This window comes from Sceloporus undulatus, chromosome 4 (assembly GCF_019175285.1).
Source record: "Sceloporus undulatus isolate JIND9_A2432 ecotype Alabama chromosome 4, SceUnd_v1.1, whole genome shotgun sequence".
Lineage (NCBI taxonomy): Eukaryota > Metazoa > Chordata > Lepidosauria > Squamata > Phrynosomatidae > Sceloporus > Sceloporus undulatus.
Window position 1 is genome coordinate 192001285 of NC_056525.1, and position 14241 is coordinate 192015525.

Consider the following 14241-nt stretch of genomic DNA (forward strand, 5'->3'; position numbering starts at 1 on the left):
TGATCAAAGAATAAGTTCATTGGTTTGGCAACTACTTGCCTTTGCAAGTAGTTGCAGAATCAATGAATTGAATGTTCTATGACTTTAAAAAAACAAAACAAAACAAAACAAGCCAAAACACCATGCACCCATAGGTCACACCACAAGCAAAAAGGCAGCACTGGTGTGTGTGTGAAATTCTGAGGAGGGGTGATAAACACCCCTCTGTCATTAGTACCTCCCCTCCAGAATGATGTGATTCAGATTTGTCATTCCCACTCATTGAATATGATTCAGAATTGATTATTTTCAAAAGAACTGATAGGAAACTTATGTCTGGAAAAACTGGGGTGGGGGTTGCATTTGACTTGCTTTTTTGTGACAGAAATTGATCAAAGTATGACAGGAACCAGTGACAAATGGGAATGACAGTCATTTAAACAGATCGGCAATTCACTTTATTTCATAGTGGGAATGAGCCCGTAGTTTGTTTTGGTGCCAGAGGTCTCTGACAGAGAAGACTAAATGTCTCACAAAACTACAGTTCCCAGAATTCCCTAGCATTGAGCAAGAGAAGTTAAAGCAGTCTCAAACTGGATTATTTGTGCAATGTGTTTTGGCCTACAATTCTCTATGCTGTCTTGAAAGATATATTTTACTGTTTCAAAACTTCAGAAGTGTTTTGCCATGTAGTGGATGTGGGAGAGGCTGAAGGCAGGAAGGGGGGCTTTTTAGACAAAAGTCTCATTGTATAATTTGACTTTTGACTAGTTATTACGGTGTGACAATCAGAAACATATGAGCTTCTCACAGTTCTCTAATTTTTGCCTTGAAGCTCTTTCCAACTCATGTCTATATAGAACTGCAAAGTTTGTTTAGGGTGTTGTTGTTGTTTTGCATGAAAGTTTTTATGAGATTTTACATACCCTTTTTAAAAGTACAAATTAACTGTGGACATCTTCTAAATTTACACATTTCTGTGGTCACAGGAATCACACCAGAAGCCCAGAAATGTACAGTGTACAAACTAGAAACAATGTTCAGCTCCTCATTCAGTTCCAGTAGGTGCAAATTGGAGAAATACTGGTCAAAAATGAAATGAAACGGATTTCTCACCCGTTCCTATTGTTCATCACACTGTGGCATGCATATCACTTCTGTGTGGTTTTTCCAGTATTGTTGAGATCAGACTGGAAGGGAGATGGTGGGCTTATTCTCCCTGGCAAGTTTATTCTTTCTTGAAGACACAGAAAAACCTTTACCTGTGTTTACTTTTACTGAGGAAAAGAAGTCATATCCTCATTCTCTCATTCTCTCTCTCCAAGATCTTGGATGATTTACTATTTGGACTATAACATCAAGGATTCAAAGAAAGCATGATTGTCATTCCAAGTCTTAATTGCAAAAAGTAATATTTCCAACAGCTACCACGTGGTCTAAGACTGAATCAGTACTGCAGAAATAATATAGTTTAATTCTTCTAATTGCCACAGCTCTGTGCGCTGGATATATGAGATCTGTAGTTTTGTGAGATATTTACCTTTTCTGCAGGAGAGCTCTGGTGCAACAAAAAATTATAAATGTTAGAATTACATAACATTGAACCATGGTAGTTAAAGTGTTGTCAAAGTGCATTATTTTTGCAGTTCAAATAATTTGTTTATTTATTTATATTTGACTTGCTTTTTTGTGACAGAAATTGATCAAAGTATGACAGGAACCAGTGACAAATGGGAATGACAGTCATTTAAACAGATCGGCAAATGTAGCCTGTGTTCTGGCATTCCAGGAACAGCATGGTGGATTGATGAGGGAATAACCATGTAGAAATAACAATGATGATACTTAAAGGACACAAAAACTTGACTTTAATTGCACAGCGCATTGATTGTGTTTTAGCTTTCTAGCTCATCAGACAATTCGACATATTAAATTCCTCCTGATTTTAATGGAACTTAAGCATCTGTAACTGTGCTCTCGCCTGAAAATATTGAGATAAATCTTTCTCTCCGTACATCTGAGGATTAACTACCTATTTATTATATCAACTGAAACATTTTGTGATTACATATCCTTACAACTAACAAAGTTATTCACCTGGAATAATTGGGCCATAAATACCAATCTATTGTAAAGGCTCAAGATAAATGTATTACACATTCCCAGGATAGAGCTTTAGGGTGTTAATTCACAAAAACCGAGTCAAACTGTATCTGACATGAGGAATGTGATTCAAGCATCCAAGCTGCAGGAGTTAGAATCTCAGGGATGCATTTTTAATCCCCTTGAGTTGACCCCAACTCATGCCGACCCTGTGGATGAGACACCTCCAATCCCCCCTATCCTCCACTCCTCCTGGTCCTGGTCATGATCTTCTTGATTCAATCTATCCATCTATTGTGCAGTTTTCCTTTCTTTCTACTACCTTCTGCCTTTCCTTGTATTATTGTCTTTTCTATTGAGTCATGTCTTCTCATAATGAGGCTAAAGTCTGTCAACCTCAGTTTGACTATCTTGGCTTTTAGAGAGATTTCAGGCTTGATCTAGTGAAGGGCTCATTTTTTTTTCTTTTTGTATGTCTATGATGTTCTTTGCACTCTTTTCCAGTAATACATCTCAGTTGAACTGATTTTCTTCTTATTCACTTTTTTCACTGTCCAGCTGTCACATCCGTACATGGTGATGGGGAATACAATGGCTTGGATGAATCTAACTTCAGTGCTCACTTGTATATCTTTACTCTTTAAGCTCTTGTCTAGTTCTTTAATAGTTGCTCTTCCCATTCGTTGTCTTCTTCTGATTTCTTGGCTGCAGTCTCCATTCTGTTCATTGTTTGATCCAAGATATGAGAACTCTTTAACTATTTTTATTTCCTCATTGTCCAGGATGAGTTGATGTAAATCCTCTGTGGTCATAATTTTTGTTTTCTTTAAGTTCAGCAGTTTGCATTTTCTTCTTTGACCTTCCTTAATCATTCGTCCAAGTCTTTGATGTTTTCTGCCAGTAGTATGGTGTCATTTGCATATCTTAGAATGAGCTGTACCCCATGTCAAATTTAGTTGCCAATTTGGCTTGTTTCATAGAAGAAAAACCCTTGAACAAGGACTTCACATTTCCAAGCAAATGAGTTTAAATGAAAGAAACTTCTCTGTACAACATATACAACTAAATGAGAAACTCCCCAGTTAACACAGTGGGGAAATGCTAGTTATGTTGAGCATGGCAGAAACTTCATCTAAAGTGGGTGGACACAATTGCCAGCCAATTGTCTGGAAATGGGATCAGCTGGTATGTGAACAAAAGTGAAATTGGGGCTAGAAGGGGATCAACTTTATTAGTGGTTGATGAAAGATCATTCCTCCATTCCAGCTGCCAATGCTCAGACCTCTGAAGGAGAGAATACATGGGAAGGTTACCATTGTGCCTTGGTTCCAGCGGCTTAGAAAACACCCTCTCCCAAACTAAATGTTCTAACCTTTGAGGAAGAGAAGAGCAGCCACCATTTGTTGGACTTAATTACCCCTCACACACTGCGATCCCCCTTTCCTTGGGTTTTGTGCCTTTTTAAACTGTAAACCTGAGAGCAAGGGATTGTCAAATTAACAAGTTGTAAGCTGCTCTGGGAGCCTTTTTGACTGAGGGGTAGGGTATAAATGCTTGAAATAAAATAAAATAAAATCTTCAAAGGTTAATCTCATTGAGATGCAATTTGTTTTATTACAAGTCTGTTTTCTGAGAGGAGAGGGCAGAGTGTTGAAACAGAGACTTTTAGATGGGAAAATTGCATTTCTTTACCTAAGTGATTACTTGTATTTCCCTTCAAAGTTATTTATTTTTATATTCAGGCATTTGTTGGATGTAAAATGATAAGCCTATGCCCCTTGGATGCTGTGATTCACCTTAATAAATTGCTATTTTGACACTTCCTTTACCAGTCAGGCTGTTTGCTCTTGTTTATGTTCTGCTTTTTTGGTTTGCTATCTAAAGAAGCATCTTTGGACAATAACAAATCTTTGGTGTGCAGCTGTCTTTGAACATAGCACAAGCACCTTTGACAGAAAGGAAAACACAGAAGAAAATATATTTTTTAAAGGACCATGTTTTAGGCCTTATAAAGTCAATACGTTCTAAAATATAAAGAAGCCTCAATTATACCCTTAATTTCATTTAGCTGCTATATTATACAAATATAATATGTATCTTTAAAATATAGATTACTTATAAATGCTTGAGAGATAGTTAAGAAAGATGAAAAAGGAGAATCAGAATTGTTAACACAGGTAGATATAATAAGGTAGAAATTATTGACTTCTGGCCAAAAAGGGAGCAGGCAAAGCCCATAGACTGGTATTTCCTATATCCAGGATGCACTTACTATGTGTGCTCTCTCTCTCTCTCTCTCTCTGTCACACACACACACACTGAAAGAACAAGTGACAAAACTGTGGAAAAGAACAGGCTATTTCCCCCACATTACCACATTGTGATGTACTCCACTGCTAGCCCCACAGCAGAATCATTTTCAATGATTACCATTCGCTAATGTATCTATATGTGTACAGATCTGGGTGAATTCACTTCAATTGGAGCTAATTGCTCTCTCAACCTCTTGGTTTGATTGACTTCACAGGATTTCTGTGAGGATAACATAGGAAAAGGAGAAGTGAAGGAAAAGTGTGATATAACTATACAGCAGAATCCCATATTTCACTTAACATAACTTTACATATATTTAGCCAAGAAGCAGAGGTGCTAAGAAAACTTGTTAATGAATTATAAAGATGTGTATTGGCACAATGGCAAGAGTGTCCAATGCACATTGGTTCCTTGTGCAAAAGTTTTGTTGCTGGCTCTGCTATGCAGTAACATAACAGTTACCCTCTACTAGATAATGACTTTGCAAACCTGCCCAGTTCTCATTCTCACATATGCAGATCCACTTACAAAAATGTAACTTCCATACAGAGATCTGGCCATAGCAAACATTGGTGGTACTGGGTGAATCTCGATGCTAGCAATATCAGCTGAGACCAAATTTGGGGAGATCTTGGCTTTTCTTGCACTGAGGTGAAACATATTGAAGCAAAGATGTTTACAGTCCAAACTTCCCCAACTTGTGTTTCATGAGAATCCATGATTATTGTTATTTAATTCATCTCATAAAAGAAAAACAAAAGTAAGAGGAAAAGAGAGTAGAAAAAGACCCTTTTTTTTCTAACCACCTTTATATTATTTCAACTTTTGCCTCATATACTGAGTGGTTGAATTGTTTGATGTGTATTGACTATTATGAGACTATAACTTGGGAAGAGTAATTAACTAGTTTAAATGCTCTTTTAATAATATCTATTAGGGGGAAAGAGAAAAAATGTTTTCATATATCAAAATCTTCCCATACGATTATCGCTTGTCAAGGAAAAGGACTAATCAATGATGTTTTCAGGCTTTTAATATATAATTATTGTCAGGGAGCCTTTTATATGAGGAGGGTGTTCTAGTTTTGTTTTAAACTTTGTAAGGTTTATGTAATTTTGCAGTCTTTTAGGAGGTTGGTTTTTAATGGTTTTTAAAAATGTTATTGGAAAGTTTTAACCTTATTTTATCTGTAAGCCATCTTGGATCCCTATCTGTGAGAAAGGCAGCATAGAAATCAAATAAGTAAATACATAATAAAACAAACAAATGATTATGGCTGGCCCTACCATAAGACAGAGGAGGCAATTGCCGCAGTTAGCAAATAATTAGGGGCAGAGGCTATTTTTCCTCTTAGGCTCTTGGGGAATTTCTAGAGATATAATTGTGTGTGCTACTCAGCTTGTTTTTTCTCCTAAATTGCCCTGGTGCTTTCAGGTCTGGTGAAAGAGCCCCCACACTGACAATGTTGTCCATCCCAGGTGGGTACCATCTTATCATTTGTCCAAAGCAGCAAAATATGTTGGGCGATTCTGATGACTTCGTATGAATAAATACAGAGTAGGTTTTTTTAAAAGACAAGCGAAATAAGAATCTTTTGGCTTTTCCAGATCATTCTAAAGAAGCCTGAGTTCTCAGAATATAGCTCCATAGGTTTTGCTAGTTGTTATCACCTCCACATCCACTCATTCCATTCTTTTTGCAGGAGGGATTGTTCATAGTGATTTCTTGAATATGCACTAGAGCTCAGCCAGAGTTTTGTTTTCTTTTCCCTCTGAGATGGACCTATGGTTTGAAAGGTAAATCTTTGTCTCTCTGAATTTTATAAACCCTTTTTTTAGAATTATAACACAAACATGTCATTGTACTGATACCTTATAATGCTATAACTCTTTGAAAAAGAAATAATGGGGAAGGACAAGAGAAGGGAATATATTATTGTGATTTTTCTCAGAATTAAATAAAACCCATACAAAGATGGGGATCAAACATTGTAGCTGGTGCCAAAAAGTGCCAAAAAAGTTAACAACTCCAAGAGCTGCAGCAACAAATACCCCAGTGTCCTGAAATATTTGTCTTGTTTGTTACTTTGTATCTTGGTAAATGTACCATTCATTGTAAGTTATTAAGAATATTTGCATGTATACTCTATCTTTTGGCACATTATGCCTTCAGCCAGATCCCATCTATCTACCAAAGAGCAAGGATTTTAGCTAGACTCAACCAAATCTTTTATCTATAGACAATATTTCAGACTCAGCTTTGTGACTGAGCAAGATGTTAAAGCTGATAGAAGAGTAGGAGAGTAGAAGGATATTGTAGCTTTTGTCCTTCAAGCAAATCTATAACTGGCAAACTTTTGTCTGTTAACCTTCACCTTACCCCTGCTGTTTGTCAGACAATGGCACACACACTGTTGTAAATCTTCCCTCCAAAGCTTACTGCTTTTCTCACAGTAAAATGCAAATTGGTCTAGTAATTCAATGACTGGTTTTCAGATGACTTCTATTTATGATACTAACCTTGAATTTCCAAAGCTCTTACATTTTTGCATGAATTATATTTCTAAGGCAACAGTCCTGTATCTTTTCACTTGAGCATGAATCTAACTTGATTCTGTGTGGCTTACCTCTGAGTATAGCATTGTGTTGTAGCGTTGTTTTGTTTTTTATTTATTTATTTAAAAAAACCCATCTTATCTCCTAGTTTAAACCTACAGACAAACCATATGGTTGACAATAACCCAGTTCATGGATTGGGTTTACCCGCTTACTCTTCTTTGGTTAAAAAAAAAAGATTTTCAAGGATCTATTGATTTGTTTACTTTTATTAATCCTTAGCATACAGAGTAAAGTACAGGAGGAATAATACCCCTGACATATTCTGGATGTAAATAAACTAAAAATGGTTAATCAAACAAACTTGTATTCTTCTGCATCCTATGAAGCAAAACAAGCAATGTGAAATATCTGGCCCTTTATTTCTTGCTTATTTCTGACTTGCTACATACATCTGAGGGGTTCGGGTTTTCTGAATCATAGAATCATAGAATTGAAAAAGACTATAATGGCCACCCAGTCCAACCCTCTGCCATGCAGGAGTACACAATCATGATCACTTCTTTGTTATTTCTTGTACGAACAGAGGGGATGCATTTTTATGCAATAGCCTGTGATGTGTCAAACTCACTCTATACCCAAACACACTTATCCAGAAAGTCAGGAAATAATGTTATGTGCGTTCTTCCCATTAGGATTTTAACAGATTGTAGAGACAACATGGTGGAGTGGTTTGAGACTATGACTCATGAGACCAGGGCTTGAATCCCTACTCAACCATGGATCCCTATTGGGCATTCTGAGCCCAAGAGCTTGGCAAAGGCAGCCCCTGTCTAAACAAACCTTGTCATAAAAAACGGGTGATAGGTTCACCTTATAGTCACCATAAGTCAGAAATGACTTGAAGGCAACAAAGTTCTTTATTACCACTATACAAAAACAGTACAGTTTTGTATGAGGACAACCACAATAATGTAGAAAGCTTAAGCTAAAATAAATTTGTTAGCATTCTAAGTGTCACAAGCCTACTTATTGTTTTGCCCTTTTATATGGCAAAAGAGTTGGACAGTTCAGATAGTTTCTGTTTGGGAAACTAGATTGACTAGGGATTTAAAAATGTGAGAGCACTGGACACTGGGCATTTGAATAGCCTGTGGACTGTATGCTGGCCATCCCTGATATAAAATATGGAAGAGTAATATCACTAAATATCACCTACTGTCCTCCAGATTTTTCAAGAAAATAGACAATTTTCTTCATTGAAATTGAAAGAGCACTCAGCATCTTTTCAGCCAATCAAGGGGCTCAGAAAATTAAGAAGGCCATATCACCATCCATATAGCCAGTCATGCTCAGTCTTTGGTTTTTCAGATGTTTGAGACTTTAGCTCCCAGAATTCTCAATTATTGGCTATGCTGGCTAGGACTTCTGGGAGTTCCTTTCTAATTATTATACAAGATTCATTGTTATATTCTTTTTATCTATTATGAAATTTGTTTCTGTTGTACTGTAAACTGCTTTGAATATTTAAATTTTAAATTTAAAAAATTGGTCCCAAACAAAATGTCACAAATACAAATAAATCTTGTTCACACAGGCGGGTTACAGACGGGTAAAAAGGGGTGTGCTCATGATGTCATGAAGGTATAGCCTTTAGACGGCCCTTACCTGAATGCTGTCATGAACGCGCCACCTGCATGCCCCAAGCGGGAAGAAGCGGCATTAAAAAGGTGCCACTTTTTTCTGCTTCTTTTTGATAAGCGGCGTACGTGCGCATCTCTGTATATAAGCTGCTGCACTGGTACGCCACAATTGTCACGCTGCAAATTTAAGTTGCCCATTTAAAAGTTCCGTGTCTGCTGCGTCGCATAATGAGTCGGGGTCCCGGGACATGCGCGGTTTGCAGTCAGGCTTTAATTGCAGCGTCAGATGCCATGCAGCTGTGGAAGCTGCGGCGCAGCTGCACTCTATTTTAATGCTCGTAACCCTAACCCTAGAGCAACATGTACGCATGCGCTGCTAGAATCGTGGAAAGTTGTAAGTTTTGCTGGCAGATGTTTTGGCTGGAGAAAGTGATAAGGAAAAGTTTGGAATTTAAAGTGAACCCCTACACACATTCCTGGGCCATTTTCACCTAACAATAAAAAACGCTAAAACTTTAAATATGTACATATGTACAAGGGAGGTGATGGGAGATGGCAGGGGGACAGCGGTGGCAGCAGCGACAGCTGTGGCTGTGCATTGCAGATTCAGCAAGAGCGCGGGGATCAAAGGAGAGGAGGCATCCATGCTGCTGATGACACTGGCAACGCGCAAGTGGACAAGGATACCAACACCAGCTGATCAGCAGCTGGCAGGAGGCCACCTTTGTTCTTGGGTAGGGCGGGGGGAAATGTTTAATGGGGCCTGGGCGCTTTAAATGTGCACATATGCTTTCTGCCGCCGGTGCTGACTGGGGCAGCTGCGCAGCTGCGCATCCGCCAGCCAGCAAAAGAAAAAAAAGCCGCGTTTGCGGCCACCCATGCGGAAGCTGCCTCTCTCTTTGCAGCATCCTGCGAGGTGGCGGTATGGAAGCTGCAGGTAAGAAATGGCCCCAGGTGAGGCGTCTTCACTGCCTCCCGGTGTGGAAGCCCCATACACCTGAGCCACGCCCCGAGGGTGGGCGGTCTGGAGGCTCCGTATTCAGGGGAAGACACCTTCAAGACGTCTTCCCCTGCCCGTCTGTAACCCGCCACAGGGTTTTCACAGGCACACTAATCATTACTTTAATTTGGAGCAGATGAGTGGTGTCTTTCCCCCCAAGATAACAAAGGAGGAACTGAATCTTGATCAAAATTCTACCAGAATAGGCAGCAGGGATTTAACTTTTTCCTCCCTGCTGTGATCCTGAATCAGATTACTACCATATATACAATTCATGGAAGGGAAAAGCTTTCCCAAGGGCTTTCTTCCTATGTACATTGTAGGCATCCTCTTTCATTCAGGCAGGTGCTACCTTAGAGATCTCCATGTTATAGTACTGATCCCAACCAATCTCACAGTTATTATTATTTCATTTATTTATACCCTTCTTCCATTATACAGACTAAACCTGGCTACTTTTAAATTACTTTTAGGTAAAAAAAAAAAAAAGAGGAGCTGTAGATGGATATTAAATAGGCAGATCTTCTGGACATGAAGTATGATACAGATGTGTGCCTCCAACACTATGTGTGTCCTATTTTAGTCCAGTGAGTGCCCAGATACCTTTGATTTTCCAAATGCAGGAATGTGAGATAATAGTGTTAATTTCTCCATGTGCTTTGTAGATGGCCATGTTTTCTTATAAACCTTGCATACAGTTCTAATTACAGATGTGACATGCTATATTTTGAAATAATAAATACATTTGGAGGTAAGAAGCAGCTGATATGAAGTCATGTTCTGAAACAAGAAATATACAACATATGAAACAGTTAAAAGAAGCTTATAATGCATAAAATCTACATTTCAGTAGTTTTTCAGTTTATTAATGTTCCTACTCACTGGGGAAACAAGATTTCTTGGGACAAATAGGTACTAGTTAGGACAGAACTGTCATGAAAGGTGACTGCTATTTTATTACTAATATTAATAATTCACTAACCTAATAAGGCAATGCCTAAAGCCTATTAAAAGAAAGCAGAGAGAGGCAAAACAGCCATCCCCATACTGTGACAATTCTTTAAATAAATAATGGAATATGTCTAGCATTCTCAGTCGTTTATGGGGAGAATTAAGGCTAGGAAAATTTAGACCCTGTACACACTGGCCATTAAGACCAGCATGGGGTGGAGTCGGGGCATAGTGTCCTCACGATGCACACTTGACTCTGCCCCCCAGAGCTCCCTGATGCTGTGCACCACTCCACATGGCACGCAGTGTCATGGCGCTCCTCCAGTGCTATGTCCATACGATACAGCGCCAAAGGAGTGCCATATAGCCACAACAATGTGGCTATGGCACCCATTTGAGGGCGCAAAAAGGAGCCACTTTTTAAAACTCCTTTTTTTGTCTTTGAAAGGCCAGATTGGGGCCATTGCATGAGGTTGCTGTGGCCCCAAACTGGCTAGGAAAGGGGCAGCATCCCGCCGCTTCTTAACAGCCTTACTTTATGAGGTCAGGGCTCTCAGAAAGTCCTAATCAGGAAACCAGAATTATTTTTCCAGCTTCTGGGTAAAATGCATTTGGCCAGGGAACCTAAAAAGTCTTGAACAAAGTTTGAGGAAATTACTCTATTATGAACTGAGGAATATGACATTTGATCTCATGTAGCACAGCAGGAGAAGAATGACTAGGCCACAAATTCTTTTGGGTGTGTGCCATGGTAGAGGATTTTTTGTTATTGTTGTTTCTAGTTTTGAAAACTGCACCTGTCTTATTCTGGTTTTGTATCATCATTTCAAAGAAAGCAAATAGCTATATTAGCTACAGGAATATCATATTACACTGCCACTGCTTGGCCTGGTGTTTGACATTACCAATGAAAAAATAAATATAAAAACAAATGATCTTTAGATCCAGTGGATTTAATACCTCCCCAGATCCACTTCTGCCATGACTCCATTTGCCCATTTCAACTACTGAAATGACAAAGAATGATGCAGAGAATATGTTTTACCTCCTGAAAAAGAAAGCTTTGAGTGGCAGACATTCTTCTCCATCTGTGAACCCCTTCCCACCACTGCAGAGAGAAAGGTCCACAATACCCTGGTGTAGCCAAGGGTCTGATTAGGGCAATTTTATTGTTATTATGGCCTGGCACATACCGGCCTTTCGGGCACCCTCGTCATGTGACGAGGGCATAAAAATGGCAGTGACCTGTTTACATGGGTGCCGCCTGTAACGGAGAGCACGCCCAGCTGACCAATCAGGAGGCAGCTGAGGGCCAGCCAATGAAATGAGGGCTGGGATTTGTGAACGTTCTGGGCATCCATTGGGGATGGGCAGTTGGAATGTTCGCGGTTATGAGGCAGTTAGAGGGTTAGAACCCAGGGGGAGAGGCTGGAGGAGAGGTTAGGGAAGACAAATTAATAGGAGTAGGTCCAAAGAGGGACAGGAGTTAAGTTAAAGAGTCTAGAAAGGAGAGACTCTATGTAACTAGACCCAGGCAGAGAGGTTTGAGTTACTAGTTTGGTTGAGATATAGAGCAACCGTAGTGGCTGGGATATTAAAAGAATTACCCAGAGAGGGACAGAGAAATCCTAGGACAGATAAAGAGGATAGAGGGGATGAAAGGTACATAGTAACGAGGGGAAAAATACATTTGTAACCTAAAGGAACGCGCCTGAACTAAGTTCAAGTCATATCTGTTAAGCATCTTGTTCAATAAAGTTCATATGGTTTTGTTTCATCTTAAAGACGTGTCGGCCATATCTGTTTACCCACGCTACTATATTGAATAATACGGTGAACCCGCCATACATTAAAGGGGGTTCGTTACAGGAATTGGCAGGCAGCGGGGTGGGATAATAGAAGTCCCAAGCGCCTGCCATAGAAGAGAGGTTAGCCGTTACACCGCCATTGTTACGTAAGTGCCGTGCAGCATCCTCACGGTGCCACACAGCACTTACATAATGAGTGTGCCAATGGCGCACTTGTTACACCACTACCGTGGCATAAAAAGAACCCGCTTTTTGCGGGTTCTTTTTCCTCCGGCAGGAAGCCGCGCCATTTGGCAGCTAAGGCTTCCCTCCAGTGGAAAAACAGGCACTGGCAGGCCACCCTTTTTGGGAGGTCTGTACCGCACCTACATTAGCTCAATATCACAAGAGGGGGCTTGCTACAATAGTCCTGTGAGGTCGTCTCCCATTATGTATATGGAGAAGATCAGGGAATTCCAGAAATAGAGCAGGGGCAAACTTCTATAGTTAATATCCAGTTTATTAATAGTCAAAACCACACACAATTTCCTAACACACACACATTCATACAAGGCTCAGGAAAATAAGGGATTAGCATGGGAAAAGAGTTCAGGCTTCACTAGGGCTATACGCACCAAAGTGTAGATTCACCTCCAGGAATCAAATTGAAAGAATGGCAATGGGAAAAGTCTGTTCCTCAACGTGGGCTTGAACGGAAATACCGGTGTCCAAGTCAAAGGTCTGACTGACGTGAAGTGTGTAGACCTCTCAGATGGCACACAGACTTGTGAAAGTCTGGGGGTTTTATAGGGGCAAAAGACCCCTCTGGCAAAGGTGTTTAATTATTTGCTTTTCATCTGGATGACTAGGTCTGATTGTCTTGGTGGCCTTAATCTACTCAGACAACAGACCCGGGGAGGGTGTATGTGCCTCTGGGAAGGCAAACATTGCACCTCTTGGGCAAAGTCCCATCTGCGACTTCCAAGACTATCTAGAATAACAATGTTTAAGATGACTATGCCTTTAGGTGTGGTATGTACATGTCCTCTCGTTTGACTCTTAATGGCGGACAGGCACCCAGAGTTCATCTAGGGGTCATATGGGCTATCATTTATACCAAAATGTTATATAGAGAGCAGCATAGGCAACAGTGGGGCCCTTATAACATCCTCCTAAGAACTGGAGGATTAGTCTCTTTAAAATAACTGGCTAAACATTTCCCTCAGCATCATCATAATCCTTACAATGAAAAGTGCATGTGAAGAAGTAGTTTCATTTCTAAAAATATTCTAGTATTACTACAGATGAAATCCTGTGTGCGCATGAGTGAATGAATATGAATGTCTTTCTTTAGGAATAACTCATATTTTGTTGAATCAGGATCATGCAAAGTTTCCACATGTTCTCTCCTTCTCCTTTTCTATTTCCTTCTTTGTTCAGTGTCACTTGCACCTTAAATCAAGGCTTCCAGGTTTGCTGTAGCACAATTTCCTATGACATTTGCCCTAGGAAAATGTGGCTTAAGTGATCTCTACAAAACAGGTTATCAAACTGCGGCACATAAAAAATTATATTGGGGAGCCCTTCTGCAATTGTAAAAAAAGTGTAATTTGATGGGTTGTCATGGGGTTTGGATCAGCATCAGCATCCCTCTTCAGACCCTCAGAGATTCCTGCTTCCATGCCTATGCTTCCTAAAACTAAATCACATGCCACCAAGCACTATAATTATAAAGGTGTGTGTGTGTTTGTTTTCTCTGGGACAGGCATATTGTAATATGTTGAGTCTTAAACAGAGTGTTGCAATAGCCCTTATCAGATGAGTGTGGAACTGGGGGTCTTCTGCACTGGGCGATTCGAATTCGCGTCATAACGCAATGTACTGTCATACCTGGATTTGAATTGGCCAAT